Raw genomic sequence first — 16,672 nt, forward strand, 5'->3', positions numbered from 1 at the left:
ACGTAGGATGGATGCGATGGATACCTACAAATAGAAGAGCAAGCTCTGGGGATGGCAATATGGCTTGATTAGCCAATTCCCCAACCAATATGAAAATTTGTTTCCAGAAATTGTCAATAATTGGGCATGTCCAGAGGATATGAAAGAGTGAACCCTCGCATCCGCATCCCCTCCAAAATAAAGGGGAGGTAGAAGGATATATAATGTGTAGTCTCTGAGGAGTAAAATACCAATTTAGGAGAGTTTTAACTCCCGCCTCGTAATGAGTGATGCACTTGAAGTTAGATGTTAAGAAACCAATAGCATATGACCATGAGTCATCTGAGAATGAACGGCCTATTACCTGTTCCCACTGTTTGAAAGGTTTCGTTTTGATAAATTTGGTTTTGTCACCTAGGAAGTTGTAAATACGACCCGTCGCCCCTTTCCTCAATAAGCCTGGGGATTGAAACAATTGGAGGATCCCTTCATGAACCCTGGGTGGTGTCTTAAGGATAGTTGTAAGGAAATGTTTAATTCTAAGATAATTAAATATTTCTCCAGGCGGTATTTGAAATTTTTGTTGGATAACAGGGAAAGAGTGTATTCCATCCGCAGAAACCAGCTGGGCCACTTTTTCTATCCCACCATCTCTCCATTTAGATAAATTAATATTTTGTAGAGAGGACTCTAAAGTATGTGTGTCAGAGTGGGAAAATACGAAATCCTTAGAATCCGAGGAAGATTCATGTGTTTGAAGCCATAATTTTCCTACATGTTTTACTGTCAAAAGGGTGAGATCAGGAATCTTCCTATTCCATATAATTCGGATCAGAAGGTCTCTCAGGGACCCTCCACCAATCGAGTGTGACTCAATTTGGTGCCAAGCTTTAGTGCAATCTAGCATCCACCATTCCCTAGCTAGTGAAAGACCTATTGCTTTGTAGTAGTCTTGGATATATGGAAGTCCAATTCCCCCAGCACTTTTCTTCAAGAAAAGTTGTCTTTGCGCAATCCTAGGTTTGGATGTCTTCCAAATATATTTGGATAAACATGTTTGTGCTTTTTTTAAAAATACTTGAGGGACCGGGATCGGGAGAGCACGTAGGACGTATATCAATTTAGGTAATGTCATCATTTGGAATGCAGCTACTCTTCCTATCCATGAAATTTCTCTCATTGAGAATTGAGTAAAGTCGGAGGACATAGTCGAAAGAAGGGGCTCATAATTAAATTTATATAAAAGCGAACAAGGGGATGTGAGTTTTATTCCTAAGTATGGAAGCTCTGTTTCCTGCCAGTCTAGTGAATGCATATTCTTTAGAAGCGCAATTTCATCTTGAGGGATATTGATCGGTAGGACTTGTGACTTGGAATTGTTGATTTTATAATATGATAACAAGCCGAAATGCTTTATAATATCTAAAGCATAGCCCAGGGATGTGAGGGGGTTTGACAGAGTGAGAATAATATCGTCTGCGTAAAGTGAAATCCTGTGGTCTCGCCCACCTATTACTGCACCCTGTATGAGGGGAGAATTTCGTATGTGTTGAGCAAGGGGTTCCAAGGCTAAAATAAATAAAAGGGGTGATAAAGGGCACCCCTGGCGTGATCCATTAGTAATATGAAATGGACTTGATAGTACTCCGTTCACCCATACTTTGGCCATAGGAGAATGGTATAGACTATGAAAGGCATTCATTATTCTTCCACTAAACCCCATCTTCTGGAGGACCGAAAAAGCGAATGACCAGTGCAAGCGGTCAAACGCTTTCTCAGCATCAAGTGTTACAGCTAGTAAAGGGATATTTTTCTGTTCGGCATAGTTAAATAAATTCACCAATCTCCTAGTGTTATCCGATAAAATCCGGCCTTTGACAAAACCTGTTTGGTCATCTTTGACTAGAGATGGCAGTATGGGAGATAATCTACTGGCAATCAGTTTGGCGAATATCTTTATGTCCGAATTAAGTAAAGAGATTGGCCTGAAGTTTTTGGGTGTATCTGGAGTTTTTCCAGGCTTGGGCAGAGTGACAATTAAAGCTGTGAGCATTTCTGAAGGGAAAGGGGTTCCCTCTAAGGCTTTATTAAAAATTTCTGAAATGTAAGGTGCCAAGGTAGGGAGAAATTTCTTATAATATTCATTTGACAATCCGTCCAGACCTGGGGATTTACCCTGTGGAAGAGACAGGATCAGCTTATGAAGTTCTGCAGGAGAGACGGGAGAATTTAACAATTGCAATTGTGTTGGGGAGACAGTAGGAAGGTTAGATTTTATTAGGAAGTCCTCCACCAGACTAGGGTAATTTTCCGGTGTAGGAATATCATCTTTGAGATTGTACAAGGTATGATAATAAGAACGAAATTGTTCCGCAATCTCTCTAGGATCCAGCAACTTAGTATTAGATGATGGATGCAAGAGATATGGTATTTTTGTTTTTGATTGACGAGTATTGATTTGATTGGCCAGAAGTTTACCTGCTCTATTGCCCTGAGCGTAGTATCTCGATTTCATTCTGAGCAAGTTTCTAGAATAATTATGGGAGAGCAGGCATCTTAATTTATCCCTTTCTGCCCTCAGTAAGTTAGAGATGTGAACTGTCGGTAATGCCTTATTAAGATTTTCAAGATCTGCAATAGATTTCAATAGTTGTGAAGATTCTTTTTCTCTAATCTTTCTCAATTTATGTTTTACTCTAATCAAGGAGCCTCTTATAAATGCTTTATGAGTTTGCCACACAATGTAACTATCTGAGACCGATCGCTCATTAAAAGAGAAAAACTCCTGCAATTCTTTAGACAGCTCCTCAACAGCTTCCAGATTGTGGTAAAGAGTTACATCATTTCGCCAAATGGGAGCTCTTGAGGATTGGTAAAGATTTTCCAGGGTTAAAGTAATTGGGGCATGGTCAGACCACTGAATAAGTCCGATATTTGAGTAGAGTTGTTGCGATACCAATTTTTTTATTCGGTTTCGATACCATGAAAAAGTATTGCGATACTCGATACCATTCGATACCACGTGAAAAAAAAAAAAGCCACATGCATTCTGCATTTTAAAAAATGGCGAATCGCGCAGTATTTTTTTATTTTTTCTGTTCTGGCGTTCACCGCATAGATTTTTTTTATATTTTAATAGTTTGGACTTTTCTGACGTGGCAATATGTAATATGTTTATTATTTATACATTTTATATGTGAAATTGGGAAAAGGGGGTGATTCATACTTCATATGTTGGTGGGGTATTTTTTTCCTTTTTTTTTTACACTTTTTATTTAATAACGATTCCCCCCCCTAGGGGCCAGAACCTGGGATCTTTTCATCCCTTGTCCTATTCACCCTGATAGAGCTCTATCAGGGTAATTAGGACTTCACACTGTCCCTGCTGCTCTGTGCTCTGTGCACACAGCATCACGGATGTTACCATGGCAGCCAGGGCTTCAGTAGCGTCCTGGCTGCCATGGCAACTGATCGGAGCCCCAGGCTTACACAGCTGGGGCTCCGATCAGAAGCTGCCACTGCACCACCAATGAGGGGGAGGGGAGAGGACCTTGTGGCCACTGCCACCAATGATTTTAATACTGGGGTGGTAGAGAGGGGCCGGCACCAATGATTTTAATGGGATGCGGGGTTGAGGGGGGGGGGGAGAAGGGGCACACTGCACCACCAATGATAATTACCCCTTAATACAGGAGGCGGGTGTCAGGGGCAGGATGCCGGCAATGCGATTCTGCTACCGGCACCCGCCTCCTGTATTATGGGTTAAAGTCTACTTTTCCTGGGTCCAGACTTTCAGTATTAGGCTACACAGAGCGGCGCCCAGCGATGTCCCAGCACTTACTATTATTCCTGGGCGCCGCTCCGTTCGCCCGCTGTGCCCCATTACTGTCTCCTCTCCTGCTCCACATGCTGATTACTATCGGAGGGATGGGGAGGAGACATCAGCTTCACTAGTGGGCGTTCCTTCTCCCTGGCTGTAGCGCTGTCCAATCGCAGCGCAGGAAGGAACGCCCACTAGAGAAGCTGATGTCTCCTCCCCATCCCTCCGATAGTAATCAGCATGTGGAGCAGGAGAGGAGACAGTAATGGGGCACAGCGGGCAAACGGAGCGGCGCCCAGGACTAATGGTGAGTGCTGGGACATCGCTGGGCGCCGCTCTGTGTAGGAAAAGTACTATCATTGATGGCGCAGTGCGCCCACCCCTCCTCCACCCCTCTCTTCTCATTGGTGGCAGCGGCGGCAGCAGCACAGGGGGAGGGAGAGACTGCTTCCTTCTCCCCGTGCTGCTGAGAGAACATGAGCGCGCTGAGAGCAGCGCTCTCATGTTCAGAGATACTAGACTGCGCAGAAGCGCAGCCCAGTATCGAAAAAATGGAAATCCCGGTATCGTATCGATACCGGGACAGAAGTATCGATTGGGTATCGAAATTTCGATACCCGCAACAACCCTATATTTGAGGATTTTGTATGCATCAAAGTGGGATGGTCGATTAAAAACATGTCTATGCGGGAGTATGAAAGATGGGGCGGCGAGAAGAAGGTATAGTCCCTCTCCGCACTGTGCTGGGCTCTCCAAACATCAATAAGACCCTCAGACTGCAAGAGAGAAGCGATCCCTCCCTCCAGCCGCCTTGTAGAGCAGGTAGAATCCAGTGATCGATCCATAATCATGTTAAAGTCACCGCATATAATAGTTTTTCCTAGTTTCATGGCATTAACCTTTTTAAGTAGTTTACGCAAAAAGGTAATTTGATGGGCGTTGGGAGCGTAAATGTTGACTAATGTATAAGTAACATTATTAACGGAACATACCAGGATGATGTACCGGCCGTTAGGATCCACCTTAGAAGAGATCATTTTAAAGGCGACTGAGTTCTTAACGGCTATAAAAACCCCCCTAGATTTCTTGCTGAAATGAGAATGAAAAACATGAGGAAAAGAATGATGATAAATGCGCTTTGCATCCTCTTGCAACAGATGGGTCTCCTGGATGCATACTAGATCTGCTGCTGCTTTATTCACCTCTCTCCAAACATATGACCGCTTCTGAGGACAATTAAGCCCTTTAGCGTTGAGTGATATGATTTTGAGGTCCATATGAGTGAGGAGAGGCTGCAATTACTATATGGATAAGACAGATATTAAACAATTAGCTAGACAGCCGTATGTTAATGACACTTTTCTCACCAGAGATATACTTTCTAAGTGAGTCTAATGCAATAAATGGTAAATGAACAATAAAGAAAGAAAAAGGTACAGAGGGATTAACACAACTGGGAAAGAAAGGGTGTTACTACAATACCAGGCGGTTATGCCCGTTTGTGTGGTTTAAGAGACGTAAGTCCACAAGAAAGGCCGAGGGAAGGCACAACCGGTGTAGATATTCACTCAGGTATATTGCACCTAGATAATAATGGGGAGATATATAAAATCCCTCCAATTTAGTGCATTTATTCACAACCGTTTCTTAACCCCTCTAAAGCAAGTAGCAAGACATTTTATGGGCTATATATAACTCCCATCAATTCTGATTCTGTTAGAGAAATCAAGTGTCCCTTATACTAGAGGAAGAAAGGGGGTCATTTCGCCTCTGGTTTCCGTGTCTTCCCACAGAAAACCGAATGTCCCATAAATGGAGGAGATTTTGCCCTTCTTCAACTGATTTCACCACATGGGTCTTGCCATCCCTTCGTATTAGGAGTTTCTGTGGGTATCCCCATTTGTATTGAATGTCATTATCTCTGAGAGCGACAGTAATAGGTTGCAGCTCTCTTCTTTGCCTTAGCGTCGCCATAGATAAATCAGCAAACAACCTGACTGATTGAAAAGGAGCAGGTAACTGATCGCAGTTTCTAGCCGCTAACATCAAGGCCTCTTTTGTGTGAAAAAAATGGATGCGGGCTAATGTGTCCCTTGGGATATCAGCGCCTAAATGAGCTGGCTTAGGGATTCTGTGAGCTCTGTCTATGATCATATCAGGAACAGGTATTTTCGGCAAAAGTGCTTTAAATAGACTTTTGAGATATGTTTGCAGGTCCCTAGGAGCCACATCTTCTGGTATACCCCGGAATTTCACATTGTTCCTCCTGGAACGATCCTCCATATCTGCGATTTTGTACTTTAGAGATTCAAGCTCATCTGCCAGATCATTGTGCGCATCTATGATGTTATTTTGTGAGGTCGCAAATTCAGCCATTTTACTCTCCACATGAGCTACCTTGCTTTCATTTTCTTTAACTTTGGCAGCTAATGGATTGATCATTCCTGCTATGTCCGCACGTAGTGACTGGTGCAGTGCAAGGAGCATGTTTTTTATGGAGTCTTCACAGAGTGGCTTATCAGAGGTTTGGTATGTAAGTATAGGGGCTATATGGGAAGTCTCTGCTGGTATCACCCATGTTGCTGTACTAACCTCTTGGTATGTGGAGGATTCTAATCTCGGTCTCTGCTTTTGAGGACTAGCCGAAGGTGAGTGGCTCAGGTTTGCCGCGGCGCCATTTTCTGGATCTGTGGTCTCTAAGGCCTTGAACTCGCCTGGCGTCGGAGGGAGCGAAGGGAACTCTGCCTCGTTCAAAGAAAAGACCTCGGGCTCCGGAGGAGGTGAGTGTGAAGGTGAGCTGTATTTCGGCGAGGTGCTGCTGCAGGGCGACGGCGGGTAAGTGCCGCTGTGCGATCCGGCGCCATCTTTAGCCGGTCCTCTCTCAAAGAAGCCGTCCAGGTTCCCGCTCTGCATTTTAGGCAGTTGTCTTTTGGACTTCCCCATGTCATCGAGGATGATGTCCAGCTTCTGCCTAGGGTAATCGGGTAACGGAGAGGGTGATGTAAGCTCTGGGAAGCTCGATTGTGGTCGCTCTGGTGCAGGAGCTCTAAGATCAGGCGGCCATTCCTCTCAGCGGCCAAGCCACGCCCCGTAATTTGCATATTTTAAAAGCATGTTTTAAACAAAATCTACAGGACCAAAATTATTAATTTGATTATGTAGGCATAAATCGCAGTGTGGGGATTATAAGTAAGCAAAAAAACAAAAAAAGTTTAGTGGGCTGACAGAAGCCCTTTAAGGAATACGGCAGGTCACAAGTTCTGGCATATTGGTACAATTGCAATATAATTGAAAGGAAGATACACAGCAACTCATTTAGAAATAATTTACTGCAACATATTGAGACTAACCAAAGCTGGATAGGTCTGTTGAATGAATTAACCCTTGATATACCACAGTGCGGTTTCTTTACTAGTGCTGTTTTTCTGGAGGAACTACTTCTTAATAACAGTACTACTGGATCAAAAATTACAATACTGTTGGACACAACCATGTCCAATACAGTATAGTTAATCACAGTTGACTTACTGCCGCAAAACGGTCGACCATCATTCTCTCCATTGACTATTGTGGCGATTGAATTTGATAATTTCTCGATTATATGGTGCCTTTTTGAGGATTTTGTTATTGTTGGATCGAATGCTATTGTCCATTGTGGTGTAGTGTGCCCGACTGCAGACTCGCTGGGCACAGTTCACTATAAAAATATACTCCCATTGTGGTTTTACTATTTCCGTACTGCGTCTGCACTATATAGCTGTTCACATTTTGCTCCCACACTTCTCATTTTTTATTGTGTATTATAATGAGTGTTATTCACTTTATACACAAAATCTAGGTGATCTACGTTTTAACCCTTTGTTTACAGGTCACAGTTTTTTGCTTTTAGATTTTTTCATCTTTTTGAAGTGATAGTGTGAACACATACTCACTTGTAATCATTTTTATTTTTTTTATCTTGATATATTGTGTCTTCACAATTATTTACAATATATTTATAGATTGCATCAAAAATCACGTTTGGGATTGAACCTTTATCATAGGTACCAAATATGAAGATGTCCTGCTGACACATTGCGCAACTATTAAGTGTTTTTATATACCTTTTTTTAACCTGTGTACAATAAATATCGAGTATCTATCCAAATAAGTCCTGATATATATGTTATACTCCATATGAGGTGTGCACAACCAATCCATAACTCTGTTCAAATACTTCTGTTCAGCAGTGCAAGACAAATAAATTCTTTAAAAATCATACAATGTGATTTCCTGATATAAATTTTTTTTTATTCTGTCTCTCTGAGTGGGAATGCACCTACAATGTGAATTTCAGACCCCTCCATGATTTCTAAGTGGGAGAACTTGCAAAATCGCAGGGTGTTCAAATACTTCTGTTTCTCACTGTATATGTATTTCAATTCTTTTAGTATGATGATAGGTCTTTGTTAAGACAGTGGGTACACATGCAAGTGGAGGGGGAGGACAAAGAGTTAATTTCCCTTAGAGCACCAATGGGGGAGATTTACTAATGTTGCCTAAAATTGGACTAAATAGTCAGAGCCAGAATTTTAGTGCCATTTTGAGGCACAATGACTAACTGTCACTAATGCCTCAGGGTCAGTTCTCTGTACTCACTTTCCACATGGCTAAAAAAAATTAATTTTCTTGGAAGGGGGGTAAATTCATTTAAGGCGCGGCATAAATGTACATGATCACTGCTTCAATACCAGCAGTTTTTAATTTCCAGGCAAATTTGGGGTCAGCATCATACCACCAAGGCCTCAATTGTCACTTTCTGTGTACTCACTTTCCACACGGTTGAAATTTTTATATTTTCTTGGGGGAGTTAAATTTGTTTAAGGCGCAGCATTGATGTACAAGATTACTGCATCAATACCGAAATTTTCTTACAGTCCAGGCAGGCTGAATGCAATCAATAGACCTCTCCTTGCTGCTGGTGCCCCCATCTTGCCACTCTTCTGCCTACATTGTGTACGGCTGCTGCATCGTGCCACTTGTCAACCATCACGTTCCCACAAGCACACTATTTTTTTTTTATCAGATAACACCATGTGTGTTTAAACATCATCTGCCCCCGATCAGGGACAATTTTTGGAAGTTTCAGAATATGAAAAAGCATGAGATATGTGACACTATTACTGTCATTGCGTTCCAGAGCTTAGGAGGAGAAAAAAAATCATAAAAAATAAACAAAAGAGATAACAAGTTTTCCTAAGAATGTCAAATCCTAGGAGGCTAGAGGGGGTTATATACCAACTAGTACAATTAATATACCAACTTGGGCAATTGGAGCAACTTCGGTTCGTCCCGAACCGATTTGAGTCCGAACTGAACTTTTTTTTTAAAATTGGTCAACCGGACCCGAAATGAATCTCGATTGGTTCGCTCATCTCTAGCTTGTAATTTAAAACCATACAGGGTAACAAATGAACCCATTTCACTGGTCTACAAACTTGTGCACTGCGGATTCCAGAGCCCTCCACTCATCCTTCTGATTTTACTCTTACATTTGTCTTTTTTATAGCAACCACTACTTTACTAGTTTTGAGACAATTAGAGATGAGCGCACTTCGTTTGTTGGTAAAATATGAATTGCGTTATGGATTCCGTTACCTCTAAAGGCATTCCGTTATGCATTCCGTCATAGAATTGCGTTATGGTCCGTGGTAACGGAATCCATAACGCAATTCACCTTTTACCAACAAAGTGTGAACCAATTTCAAAATATGAAATTCGCTCATCTATAGCATAAATAGCACATATTGGAGAACCCCCCCCCCCTCCCAAGTCGTGTGCACACCATTCACACATAATAGAAAAGGCTATGAAAAAGTATGGTAATTGGTTAGCAATGTGGGACATAGTACTGATCAATCCACTGAGAATCGGAGAATGCTACTCATAGATAACATATTATGCCGTTTATTATGTTCTGAATAGACCACACAAAACCCATAGCATTGTGAATGAGGCTATTACGTCTACTTGAATGTGCCCTTTTAGGTGAATAATATAAGTTATTAAGTAAAATTCTATTTTATGCTTTCTCTCAGAAGCAGATTGCTTCAGTTATTAAAAGCGATCCCGTATCTATGTGTAGCTTTCAGAAATGTCAGGTAGCAAGCGTGCCAATTTTCAGCACTTTATTTCTTGTGGGATTTCAGATTATTCTATCAGAGAACATGATAATCATTTCATGTGACCATAGAGCTGTTGAACATGGAATAACTGCATTCAGTAAAAGCCAAGGGAATGTTCTAAATCAGATTTGCTGATTTTCTTTGATGTTGGAAGAAATTGGGGTGACAGATATACAGGGTGGGCCATTTATATGGATACACCTTAATAAAATGGGAATGGTTGGTGATATTAACTTCCTGTTTGTGGCACATTAGTATATGTGAGGGGGGAAACTTTTCAAGATGGGTGGTGACCATGGTGGCCATTTTGAAGTCGGCCATTTTGAATCCAACTTTTGTTTTTTCAATAGGAAGAGGGTCATGTGACACATCAAACTTATTGGGAATTTCACAAGAAAAACAATGGTGTGCTTGGTTTTAACGTAACTTTATTTTTTCATGAGTTATTTACAAGTTTCTGACCACTTATAAAATGTGTTCAATGTGCTGCCCATTGTGTTGGATTGTCAATGCAACCCTCTTCTCCCACTCTTCACACACTGATAGCAACACCGCAGGAGAAATGCTAGCACAGGATTCCAGTATCCGTAGTTTCAGGTGCTGCACATCTCGTATCTTCACAGCATAGACAATTGCCTTCAGATGACCCCAAAGATAAAAGTCTAAAGGGGTCAGATCGGGAGACCTTGGGGGCCATTCAACTGGCCCACGATAACCAATCCACTTTCCAGGAAACTGTTCATCTAGGAATGCTCTGACCTGACACCCATAATGTGGTGGTGCACCATCTTGCTGGAAAAACTCAGGGAACGTGCCAGCTTCAGTGCATAAAGAGGGAAACACATCATCATGTAGCAATTTCTCATATGCAGTGACCCCCTTAGACTTTTATCTTTGGGGTCATCTGAAGGCAATTGTCTATGCTGTGAAGATACGAGATGTGCAGCACCTAAAACTACGGATACTGGAAGCCTGTGCTAGCATTTCTCCTGCGGTGTTGCTATCAGTGTGTGAAGAGTGGGAGAAGAGGGTTGCATTGACAATCCAACACAATGGGCAGCACATTGAACACATTTTATAAGTGGTCAGAAACTTGTAAATAACTCATGAAAGAATAAAGTTACGTTAAAACCAAGCGCACCATTGTTTTTCTTGTGAAATTCCCAATAAGTTTGATGTGTCACATGACCCTCTTCCTATTGAAAAAACAAAAGTTGGATTCAAAATGGCCGAATTCAAAATGGCCGCCATGGTCACCACCCATCTTGAAAAGTTTCCCCCCTCACATATACTAATGTGCCACAAACAGGAAGTTAATATCACCAACCATTCCCATTTTATTAAGGTGTATCCATATAAATGGCCCACCCTGTATATTTAGTTTAATAATGGAGGATAAGCATAGGGAAAAATGGCTTGAAGATGGGTTTAGCATGGTAAGAGCACATACAACATAAGGCACAAATATTTTTATATCACACTGGTATAGAATCTTTCAAAAAACATATGATATGCCTCCCCGCAAAGTCAGAAGCGCTTCCAACAGGTTAAATTTAAATTCACCAAATTTAATTGTTTTTACAAATTTGGAACTAACAGTCAGAAAATCAAATCAATATCTGCTATGAGCAGTTGTATATTTGTGCCAGAATTTGCACCAATTTCAGCCTTTTGTGATAAATTTGGCTTAAAATATTCCTTGGAATCCATGGCCACTGTAGGTGAGCGATAAGTAAAGTCACCATTTTTTGTGCAAATGTGTCACAAGTCATAATTTGTGACTTTAAGGTCTAGTTCAGGCATGCTCAACCTGTGGCCCTCCAGCTGTTGCAAAACTACAACTCCCATCATTCCCAGACAGCCTACAGCAGGGCATGGTGGGAGTTGTAGTTTTACAACAGCTGGAGGGCCGCAGGTTGAGCATGCCTGGTCTAGTTCACACTTCAGTTATTTGCACAGTGATTTCCATCAGCGACTGTGAGCCAAAACCAGGAATGGAGCCTCCACAGAGAAAAGGTATAAGGGAAAGGTTTCCTCTTGTTCTGTGGTTTTGACCGGCACTTGGTTTTGGCTCGCAATAAATGATGGAGATTAGAAATGAGCGATGTTATGGAAAATTCGATTCAGCCGCTTTGCTGAATTTCACAAGGAAATTCGCTTTTTGACGAACTACTTCGCCATGAAGTGCATTTCTTTGTAAGTAGCGGGCGTAATGACTGGGAACGGCAATCGTGACGCCCCGTCATTGAACCCCTCAGATGCCGCATTCTTTGCTGTATGAAATAAAGAAAATAGAAATGTCAGTCCTGTGTCCCAGATCACGGACAATTACTTGCGCTGCTGGTTCCGATATGGTGTGGTGGGTAATTCACACTCGGGAGTCATGCAATGAAAAGGTTTGAAACCGCGCTGCTTAAAATTCAGTCGAACGCTGCACAGGTGAAAGAATCAGGGTATTAGCCTCCGTCCTCCTCTCTCAAGGGGCTCGATCCTCCTCAGACCGCCTCCTCTGTAGGATTAAATGACCGGCATATAGTGAAGTACCCTCTTAGTTGTTAATAAAAAAGGTTTTATTCTACTCACAAACAATGGTAGATAACAGGCATGTCACAGTAAAATCAATTCAAACTCCTGCCCGACCCGGGTTTCGCTCTCTGGCTTCCTCAGGGGCTACAACAATGCATTTGTGAGACGGATCCACATCCGGATCCATCTCACAAACGTATCCGTTTCAACAATTAACCTAAAACTTTAAGTATAACACATTGTATAAATCCTGGAGAACCAGAATCCAGTGCAGCAGGCGGACAGACACTTTATTCAAATATATTTTAGTGCTGGTAATATGGGTCTGCAATGTTGTGTCTTACTATCACTTGGACACAACTACACAGGCAATTTTGCCGTGACTTATATGTAAATGCATGAGATCTAAAAAATAATGTTCACTTATCTAGATTATATATTATAGCCCTTAACGACACTCTTTCCATGTCTCGATGTGCCTATTCCTTACTCACTTATCTGCTAAAAATGCATTTATTCTATATATAGATTATATATATATATATATATATATATATATATATATATATTTATTTATTTTAGTTCTAACAGTCCTGCATAGGTTATTGCCACCCAGCAGCAAAGAGGATGGAGCTAGAGTTGAGCAACTGAATTGATTTGTCTCATTAGCAAGAGTTTTTCACTTGGAAAAGGCTGTCACACAGGTGAAGAAGTGCCCACCTGCCTGCTGATTGACAGGACCAGACATGGCGCTTGCGCTGCCGCTATGAGTAGCGGTGCAAGAGGCTCTACTTCTACAGCAGCAGCTGTTCATGCGCCGCAACCCAGAAGACAGGGCCAGGTGAGATGACCAGCAGGCAGGTGGGCGCTCCTTGAACTGTGGGAACAGCCTCTCACAGGCTTTGAGTAATCAGTAACATTATTCAGAATTCATTTTAAATGCTATTGACGCAGTTGTTAGTTGTTTTTTTTTATTATTCACTTGCTTCCTAAATGCAAATATAAGCAACTATAAACAATTTTCCTACCATTTTGCTTCGGCAAAGTGTGTGTAACGCCTTCACCTAAATGTGCAACTTTTTTTTTACTCAAGGTAACCATTAACATTTGTGAAAAAAATCTTTTGTTTCATGTCAAGGGTGTTTATAGCCTTTAAACACATCTGTTACTGAAATGTACCCCATTAGATAATTGCAGTTCTGGACCATTGGAGTCAATAGTTCACCCCTCCCACCCAAGTTATCACACGAGAGAGGACCCTGCCTTTTATTAAAAATAAATAAATGAATGATCGGTCTTAGCTATATTGCCTTGATAATGTAGACAGTACAGGCTAGACCAGGGATGTGCGAACTCGGCCCTCCAGCTGTTGTAAAACTACAAATCCCATCATTCCCAGTCCCATTCCTACAGCAGGGCATGATGGGATTTGTAGTTTTAAAAGTTTGCCTATCCCTGGGCTAGACAGTGCTAGACTATTGTAGCAAATCCAAAATGAAATCACAGAAATATAGTGGCCAATATGGGGGAACTGCTCAGACCCCAAACACTGTAGCGTGTTTTTCATTGGGGGAGCAGCCCCACCGCATGTGGACCGCAGCAAACGACCATCCCCAGCAAAAAATGCATACGGTGGAGGATGTCGGCGCGGTCCACATGCACCACAAAGGCATCCTACACAAAACGGAGCATTGTGCGGATGAAAATATAATTATATAAATCACAGAAAACGGATATGCCACTGCTGTCCAGGCATGCTGGGAGTTGTAGTTTTGCAACAGCTGGAGGCACATTGGTTGGGAAACACTGGACTATACTAGCTAGTCATACAAGCAGATATTAAAAGCTGAGACTTTTGCCAATATACAGGGTGGGCCATTTATGTGGATACACCTTAATAAAATGGGAATGGTTGGTGATTTTAACTTCCTGTTTGTGGCACATTAGTATATGTGAGGGGGGAAACTTTTCAAGACGGGTGGTGACCATGGCGGCCATTTTGAAGTCGGCCATTTTGAATCCAACTTTTGTTTTTTCAATAGGAAGAGGGTCATGTAACACATCAAACCTATTGGGAATTTCACACGAAAAACAATGGTGTGCTTGGTTTTAACGTAACTTTATTCTATCATGAGTTATTTACAAGTTTCTGACCACTTATAAAATGTGTTCAATGTGCTGCCCATTGTGTTGGATTGTCAATGCAACCCTCTTCTCCCACTCTTCACACACTGATAGCATCACCGCAGGAGAAATGCTAGCACAGGCTTCCAGTATCCGTAGTTTCAGGTGCTGCACATCTCGTATCATCTGAAGGCAATCGTCTATGCTGTGAAGATACGAGATGTGCAGCACCTGAAACTACGGATGCTGGAAGCCTGTGCTAGCATTTCTCCTGCGGGGTTGCTATCAGTGTGTGAAGAGTGGGAGAAGAGGGTTGCATTGACAATCCAACACAATGGGCAGCACATTGAACACATTTTATAAGTGGTCAGAAACTTCTAAATAACTTATGAAAGAATAAAGTTACGTTAAAACCAAGCACACTATTGTTTTTCGTGTGAAATTCCCAATAAGTTTGATGTGTCACATGACCCTCTTCCTATTGAAAAAACAAAAGTTGGATTCAAAATGGCCGACTTCAAAATGGCCGCCATGGTCACCACCCATCTTGAAAAGTTTCCCCCCTCACATATACTAATGTGCCACAAACAGGAAGTTAATATCACCAACCATTCCCATTTTATTAAGGTGTATCCATATAAATGGCCCACCCTGTATTCCTGTCAGGAACACATCGGAGCCCATTATGCACCACGTCACGGTCTCTCAGCATGGCAAGGGGTCCTACCACTACGCTAACTATGGTGTGAACACGGTCTGAAGGTGATGAAATCCAGCTCACAGCCAAGCTTCCACACAACCGCCTAGCAGGACAACTAGTGCAATGTGAACAAAGCAAGACTGTAAGCCACACCTATATCAGACCGTGTGATGGAGGCTACCAGGTGCAAAGGAGTGTTTAATGCCAGGTGAAGGCACATTCAATACATATGGAACAAAATCACAGAAATATAGTGTCAAATATGGGCATGAGGGGCTCCGATGTGTTCCTGACAGGGATATATTGGCAAAAGTCTCAGCTTTTAATATCTGCATTTATGACTAGCCAGTATAGTCAGTGGCATATCCGTTTGGTGCATTTTTTTCTGTAATTTATATAATTATATTTTCATCCGCACAATGCTTCGGTTTGTGTAGGATGCCTTTGTGGTGCATGTGGACCGGCATCCTCCATTGTACGCATTTTTTGCTGGGGATGGTCATTTGCTGCAGTCCTCATGCGGTGGGGCTGCTCCCCCAATGAAAAACACGCTACAGTGTTAGGGGTTGAGCAGTTCCCCCATAATTGCCACTATATTTCTGTGATTTTGTTTTATATGTATTGAATGTGCATTTACCTGGCATTCAAACACTCTTTTGCACCTGGTAACCTCCATCACACGGTCTGATATGGGTGTGGCTTACAGTCTGGCTTTGTTCAAATTGCACTAGTTGTCCTGCTAGGCGGTTGTGTGGAAGCTTGGCTGTGAGCTGGATTACATCACCTTCAGACCTTGTTCACACCATAGTTAGTGTAGTGGTAGGACCCTTGCCATGCTGAGAGACCGTGGCGTGGTGCATGATGGGCTCCGATGTGTTCCTGACAGGAATATATTGCCAAAAGTCTCAGCTTTTAATATCTGCTTGTATGACTAGCCAGTATAGTCAGTGGCATATCCGTTTGGTGCATTTTTTTTCTGTGATTTATATAAATCCAAAATGAATAAGCCATATTTTAACATTATTTATTTTATTTTTTTATAAATTAACCAGAGGAAAAAAAACTATTTTGCATATACATGCGCTTAAAATACTGTAGATTGCCACATTTTTAAATATGATATATGTAGATATTGACTATATACCAGTAACAGCAAAGCAGACGTTAGAGCTGCAGCGTGTTAACTATGCTCTATGCACTTATAGTTCCATGTTTCTATTGAGTTGCAGTGGTGTATCAACAGGAGCTGGAGGCATACCGATTGTCAATTTGAAAAATATTCTAGACAGAAAATCATAGAACATGCTGACAAGATTTTGGTATTCTGGTAATCTTCAGTTCTGGAGAAGCTAATTCAAA

This window comes from Bufo bufo, chromosome 1, assembly GCF_905171765.1.
Source record: "Bufo bufo chromosome 1, aBufBuf1.1, whole genome shotgun sequence".
Classification (NCBI taxonomy): domain Eukaryota; kingdom Metazoa; phylum Chordata; class Amphibia; order Anura; family Bufonidae; genus Bufo; species Bufo bufo.